The sequence below is a fragment of the Lipotes vexillifer genome, unplaced genomic scaffold (genome assembly GCF_000442215.2).
Source record: "Lipotes vexillifer unplaced genomic scaffold, Lipotes_vexillifer_v1.1 scaffold1442, whole genome shotgun sequence".
Classification (NCBI taxonomy): Eukaryota; Metazoa; Chordata; class Mammalia; order Artiodactyla; family Lipotidae; genus Lipotes; species Lipotes vexillifer.
In genome coordinates this window covers 300,993-309,027 of record NW_006797379.1, presented here as the reverse complement: position 1 = coordinate 309,027, position 8,035 = coordinate 300,993, and the positions used below count along the sequence as shown (strand labels likewise).

The 8,035-nt window shown below is 31.8% G+C and overlaps 1 protein-coding gene across 3 annotated transcripts in view; it reads left to right on the top strand.

Annotated features, from left to right (window-relative positions):
- The window catches only part of CNKSR2 (connector enhancer of kinase suppressor of Ras 2), a 258,846-nt gene that overhangs the window by 65,623 nt on the left and 185,188 nt on the right, over positions 1-8,035 (top strand). The gene's annotated exons all lie outside the window — the stretch shown is intronic.

The following is an 8,035-nucleotide window of genomic DNA, read 5'->3' as shown; positions in this document are numbered from 1 at the left end:
AAAGAAAGGAAGTGGTCAGTAGAGTCAAATGCTGCTGACAGGTTAGGCAGGGTAAGGCTGAAAGTGTGTAGTAAATTAGGGAATCAGGATATATGTGATCTTACCAACAACAGTTTAGTGTTTTTACTTAGAATTAATGAAAACTGGAATTCTTGGGTTGATTGTGAGTTAAAGGTAAGTGATACCTCCTCTTTGAAGAAATTTTTCTGTGAAATGGTTTGTAGTTCAGGATAGTTTTGTATAATATTAACTTCTACTTTTCATAGACTCCATCGTTTAGAGGTGTTGGAAAAGAGGAAAGGCAAATGATGAGGGCTACTTCTATATCTGGGAACTTACTTTGCTTCCTTCTCTTCCATGGATTGTATGAATATCTTAAGTACTCCTTGGCTAATATAAATTTCAAAAGGTCCCCAAATCAATTTAAATGTAATAGGATTTTATCTATAACTGTGCCAAGTAAAATGTTTATGCTGTTTGTTTTCCTGACAAGTAGCCCAGACTTTTATTAGAGATTGTTAGTGGATGTGTATTTAAGTTATATTTTTATTCCTTTCAAAGAAAAAATGTTTTCTAGGTAGCAGCAAGAGCACAAGACAACATTCCACATGCCCTCTTGTTTCAGTGTGTTCTGCAAACTACACAGGAAGCAAAACACATTAATCAATGCTAGAAAAGCCAAAAGAGCAGTGTTCTCCATGACTCTGTTGTGAATCCCTGCCGAAATACATCGTGAAATAGTATAAAAGAACAAAGGGCTAAGTAAGAGAGAGTTGAGTTTCAGCTCTGCCTCTGCCCCTGGGTAACCTTGAACCTTAACCTCTGTTTTTATTTTCTTTTTAGAATAAGGATGTAAGACCTGCAGAATTTGAAGTTCTCTTCTAAGCACTAATATTCTATAAATCATTGACCTTGTTCACCAAAGCCATATGAGGAATATATTCACCTTATTTCCCTTTACATAAGTTCAAAGAATAAACACTAACAAAGTTTGTTGGTGACTTGTAGAATCATGATTTAACTCCCTACCTCTTCTCTTACTAAATTTAGTTAATACCAAGTTCTAGACCAAAACTAATCTGTTTTTGTGCTTTCTTTATATAAGGTAAGAATGTATCTTGTCTTTTTTATTTTTGTTTTGAAGAACTTAGAACTTAAGTACTTAATTATAAAAGTTCCATAGAAATTATGTTGACCAAAAAATTTTAATATCTTGATTTGTCATGGTAGATTGCCTTTAATTTGGAGGGTTTAAAATGGTCACTGCAATCGAATATTGCCAAGCATTGGATCTTTAACCTTAGTTTATTCCTTTAGTGTACAATATACTATAATTTTTTAGTTGAAAAATGAAAAATTCTCTCAGGTAACTATGGTTATTTTGATGCCAAACAACTGGCTTAATTTTTTTAAAATCTGACTTTTTGGCATTAAATTTTTTTTACATTTTGGGGAGAACTTGCATGCACAGCAATATGATGAGTTTATTGCAATTTTTATTTTATGTCACTTGAAGGGGGAGAAAGGAAAAGAAAGAATAGGAAAAAATCTTTGATTTAGCTCCGTACTGAACTAGATGCTTTTCATGTATTGACTTATTGAATTCTCACGAAGCGGGTATCATTATCCCCATTTTACATATGAAACATGAAGTAATTTGCCTGAAGTTATTCACTAGTGTGAAAATTATAATTTGAATCTATTTTTGTTGTGATACCAAAGCCCTTCTTGTTTCTCTTTTATCATGTTCTTTTGTCATACTACGTCTCCTTTTGAATGTGGACTAGTTCTTAAGGATTTTGAGGAAGCGATTCTTAGGAATGCGGCATATATAAACATTTATTTGTACTTTGGTGTTTCTCCTCAGATGCTAAACAAGAATATCACTTTTCTTTTTCTGGCCTTGATACTTCAAATTGCTATATAGAATTTTTTTATAGAAAGTTTATTTCTCATTTTACTTTGAAGACATCAATGAGATATCTCTTAATATCATTGAAAACGTTTTGAATGTTTAAGGCAAAAGCATTAGGGTGCTAGGGAAGATGTTTACAAATCACAAAAACTGCAATTTCAGTGGAGCTTCCATTTAAGTAACATTTATTTTCAAAAATTAGCTCCTTACATTTCTTAAAGAAAATAAAATCTAAGGCTAACAGAAATCCCCTTTTTCTTCTTATTTTAAATATTGACTTGAGTGAAACAACAGACTTTCCCAGAGGAAAAGCCTCAGAGGTGAATCACAGTTGGTAGCTTTACTGTTTATTTTCAATTCATGGTTTACTTGTCTATTTTTAACCTACATCCTGCTGTTTTTCACACCTCATCTTTCTTGCTGTTTTATATGGCTTTGCCAAATCAATCTATACTTAGAGGTTTCCAGATCGCTGTGTGTACCATGTTGTACAGTAACATCATTAAAAAATATTCAAAAGTATTATATATAGAAAAAGTTTATTTTGCTATTTATAATGAAAATTTATTATTTTCTCTTATTTTTAGCATTAATACCTATTTCTAATTGTTTCTGAAATACATTTTAAGGTCATTCTGTTTTGAAAGGATCAACGAGATGTCTTTTTATATCACTGAAAACCTTTTAAATGTTTAAGGCGTAAGGGTTAGTATGCCAAGGGAAAAAATGTATTCTTTGAAATCTTTTGCTTTATCTACGAAAGTGGTTGAACTAATTTCTTCTTCCATGATATGAAACTATAGGACAAAAATTATTTCTATACCAGGGAAAAATTACAGAGACAAAGAAAACTACCCCAAACACTACCAAATGCTGTGGCTCGTTGTTGTTTGGTCTTATTTCCTCTTGTGTGCTCAGTGCTCCAACTTGGCACCTCTTGTTCCAGAAATGAGCAGTGATGTTAGCAAGGCTGTTGTTCATAGAATGCCCCTCAGGCTCAGCAGTGCCAACCTGAGAAACAGTAAGGCCTTCCAGATTTCCTAATTAACTCCTTAGCTTTTCTTGTTAGCTTCTCATTTGTTTAGGATTTCTGAACCATTAATAACCTTTCCATAAATGCTTTTGTTTGAAAAGAATGTACAACAAATAATTTTTTATAAGGTCAATAACTTTGGGACTAGAAAGAAGTATAAGCATTTTATTATCCATATGATGATTTGAGGATAGTTGTGTAACTTTTAAGATCTAAGTAGGATGGTTCCTGTAATGGCCATTTATTAATTAGCCAAAGATTTTTTCTTTTTTTTTTTTTCTTTTTTAACTTTCTGGCATCAAAAAGTTTTCCTGCCATGAATTTTATTTTCTTTACCTTGAGTCAGCCACGTGTTTTTTTCTAAGTAGCCTGAGCTCTAACTTGGGGTTTCTTTAGACTGAGGAACAAATTCCTCTCTTAATTTTGTTTTGTTTTCAAGTTGATCATGTTCAGCTATTCTATAGAGATCCATTTCTTTATGTCATTAAGTCATGATTGAGTGTTCATCTTTGGTAACTGACAAAGATTGGAACCTGTCAGCCTTCTTTTATTTATGTATGTGTATAGCCAAAATCATCATCCCAAACATTAAGATGTGCTGGCTAAGAATGGTTCTTAGTGTGGTTGTATATGATTTGCCTTTAAAATGAAAACTTTAAGGGAATTCACTACAAGATAAAATGCATGTTTTCCTAGGTATATCTTAGATTTTTTTTCCAGTTTTATTTGACATTTAATCTTGAGCAAGAAGAAGCTTGTCCCACTTGAAATATGAGTGCTCAGGAAAGTGGAAAACACGCCTTAGAATTCAGTTTGCTACAGGCATTCAGTTATCAAATAGATTTTTCTTTTGGTACATTTTCAAGATCAAATGAGTCTTTTTTTAAGATTTTATGGGGAAAATCATGCTGTACTTCATCTCATCACTTTTGAATGAAGCTTTTAGATTTTATTAACAGACTTTGACCTTTGCAAAACTAGGAACCCAAGCTCTTTCTAATCATGCCAGAAGCATTTTTGAATTCTTAATTAAAATGCCAATTTTTATGCTTCAATGCAGCAAAAATGGTCTTGGGGTGTTTTTTTTAAATGATGTTTTCCCAGAAGTGCTTATATCTTAACATCTTTTAAAAAATAGTTTTATTGAAGCCTAATTTACATTCTATAAAATTTATCCATTTTAAGTTTAATGAGTTTTAATAAATTTAGATATACCTATGCAATGACTTCAGATTAATTAATTACATACATTTTGTTCTAATTATCATTATTTGAATTCTTAATGACTCCTTCTGTTTTAGTAAACTATGTTGAAAAATATACCATTTCGGAATAGGAATAGACAGTAGTGGAAGACAGCGCATAATAGACTGCGGTATATAGAATTATTTAGAAAACAATATGTTCAAGCCCCTGGAAAAAGAAAGGGTCATTTAATAAGTGGAATTGGGGCACTTGGTTAAGCCTTTGGAAAATGAATAATGATAGAACACTACCTGTTCACTAAAGTAATTTTAGGCCTATCATTTATTTAAGAGGGAAAAATAAATCCATAAGAAAACTGGAGAAAATATAGACAAAAAATGATTTCTAGATGTAGACTTATTATTAAGTATTTTTAAATATGGAATAAAATGCAAAGAAATATGCTGTTTGACTTTGACTACATAAAATTGAAAAACATGACTAAGTATAAGACAGATGACAAACTGGGGGAAATACTTGCAACAAACAGTTATGAGAAGCAGAGGGTTAATGTGTACTATGTGAATATTACATTCAAATTAAAAACAAAGAACACCAAAATGCAACAGATGAGCCTATAAATAGACAGTTCAAAAAACAAGAAACAGAAACTGCTAAGATGTATATACCACACAATAATTTCAAAGTACTTGAAGCAAAAAGTGACAGAACTAAAAGAAGAAACAGACAGATCCACAATTACAATTGGATACCTCATCTCCTCTCTCAAAACAGTAAGGATTAGAAGAGCTGAACAACACCAGATAACAAGGTATAATTGACATTTTGAGAGCATTTCATCCAACAACAGTAGAATATAAATTCTTTTCAAGTGCCCATGGAACATTCATGAAGGTACACCATATCTGCATCATAAAACAAACTTCAACACATTTAAAATAATTTAAATCAGTTAGAATCTCTTCTTTAACCATAATGGAGTCAAACTAGAAATCAAACAACACACTTCTAACTAATCCATGGATAAAAGAGGAAATCTCAAGTGAAATAAAAAATACATTGAACAGAATGAAAATTAGAGCAAGTCATAATTTTTGAGGCACGCAGCTAAAGCAATTCTGAAAGGAAAATTTGTAAGCACTGAATGCTTATATCAGAAAAAAAGAAAGATCTCAAATCAATTATCTAAGCTCTCATCTCAAGAAAATAGAAAAATAATTGCTAATCAACAAGCATGGGCGTAAAGTTTTAGTTAAGCAAGATGAAAAAGTCCTAGAGATCTGCTGTAGAACACTGTACCTATAATTAATAGTATTGTCTTTTACAGTTAAATTTTTGTTAAGAGGTTAGATCTCATGCTAAGTATTCTTAAAAAAATAAAATTAAAGAAAAAAGAAAGTAGAAAATAAGCCCAAAGCAACAAAAGGGAGCAAATAATAATGATAAATGAACAGAAATCAGTGAAACTGAAAACGGGACCACACTATGTTGAGAAGTCAATCAAAATTAAACAGATAATAAAGGAATACTACAAATAACTCTTTATACATACATTTGACAGCTTAGATGAAATGAACCAATTCCTTCAAAAACACAAAAACTACCAAAACTTACCCAAAATGAAATAGATTCTCTGAATAATCCTGTAACTATTAAAGAAATTGAATTGTACTTAGAAACTCTTTGGAGTAGGGGAAAAAAGGTCCAGGCCTAGATGATGTCACTGGTGAATTCTATGTTTAAAGAAAAAATAACACCAATTCTACACAGTCTATTTCAGAAAATAGACATAGAGGTAATCCGTCCCATCTCATTTTATGGTACAATCATTATCCTGATTCCAATACCCGGCAAAGATAGTGCAAACTTACATGTTATAATCCTCCACAAAATATTGGCAATCCAAGTCCAACCACATATAAATAGAACTGTGCACCTTGACTAAGTGGGATTCATTCTAGGCAAGCAAGGCTGCTTCAGTACTTGAAAATAAATCAGTGTAGTCTACCATGTTAATGTGCTGTAGAATAAAAATCATATAATCACATCAGTTAATGTAAAAAAAAAAAGCATTCAGTAGAATCCTTTACCCGATCATGAGAAAAATTGTCAGCAAAGTAGGAATAGAGTAGTAATATCTCAACTTGATATAAAGCATATATAAAAAGCAACAGCTGACCTTGTACTGTGAAAGACAATGCTTTCCTCCTAATATTGGGAATAAGACAAGGCTGTCCACTCTCATCCCCCCTGTTATATCCAATACAGTAGGCCAGAAAAGGAAGTAAAAGGCCTAGAGATTAGAAAGGAAAAAATAAAACTTTTCCTATTTGCAGATAATATATGTCTGTGTGTAGTGTATTCCAAGATAGCTACAAAACATCTTTTTGAAATAGTAAGTGAATTTGGCAAGGTTGTAGAATAGGAAGTCTACACAGAAAAATTTATCACATTCTTGTATACTAGCAATGTACAGTTGGAAACAAAAATTAAAAACATGGTATAATTTACAGTTGCTCTAGAATTAATGAAATGCCTACATATAAATTTAGCAAATTATCTACAGGATTTGTATGTGAAAACTATAAAATACTGATATATAAAATCAAACAAGACCTAAATAAATGGAGAGACATACTGTGTTCATGGATTGGAAGACTCAACTTAGTAAAGATGTTAATTCTCAAATCTTCCTGTAGGTTTAATAAAATTCACATTAAAATTACAGCAGGATTTTTTTTATAACTGCAGACAGTATGATTCTAAAATTTGTATTAAAAAGTAAAGGAACCATAATACTTCATCAATTTTGAAGTTTTTTAATACTATTTTAAATACTATGTAACTTCAGTAATCAAAACTGGTGTTGGTAGCAAGATAGACACAGAGAGTCCAGAACTTTATGCATATGGTTAGCCAGTTTTTGACAAAGGAGCAAAAGCAATTCAGTGGAGAATGGTTAGTTTTTCAACAAATGGTGTTGGAACACTTGGATAGGCAGAGGGAAAAAAGTGAACCTCGACCCAAACCTCACACCTTATACAAAAATTGAGTTAAAAATGGGTCATAGATCTAAAAGTAAAATAAAAAACTTTTAGAAGAAAACCTGAGTTAGAGTCAGGTGAAGATTTCTTAGATATAAGGCTAAAGGTACAATCCAGAAAAGAAATTATCGATAAATTTGACCTCATTAAAATGAAAAACTTTTGACCTGCTAAAGATTCTGTTAAAGGATGGAAAGAGAAGCCATAGACTGAGAAGAAATTTTACAGATTACCTATTCAACAAAGTACTTGCATACAGAAAGTACTGAGAAGTCTCTAAACTCAATAGTAATGCCAAAAATCTAACTAAAGAATGGGCAAAGGGCTTGAGCAGACATTTCACTAAAGATTATATATGGATAGCAAATATGCACAAGTCAGCACAACCAGTTAGAAAATTATTAGGGAAATATAGTTAACGATTAAATATAGATAATATATAAATAGAGCAAATACATATAACTTTGGGGAAATGCAAGTTAAATCTGTGATAAGCCCCTACATAGCTATTAGAATGGCCAAAATACATAAGTGAAAAATACGTTTTTAAAAAATGTAACCAATAAAGGGCCTCTCCTATGGACCCCTGTGACAGTGGGAGGTGCTTGAGCTGTAGAGTTTTCTAGAAGAGAGGCAAATTCAGTTTGTAACCAGGAAGCAGTCTTATATAATCATTTATAGTAAATTGCCTTACGAGTTATCAGTAGAGAGATCTAAAGCACTAAAGTTCTAGTAATCTGACTAAATATTTACCCCCATACCTTCTTTTCTGTTTGTGATTTTGTTTTCTTTAAACTGGGCCTCCCAAATCATATAAGCTTTGGCCCCACAAAAACC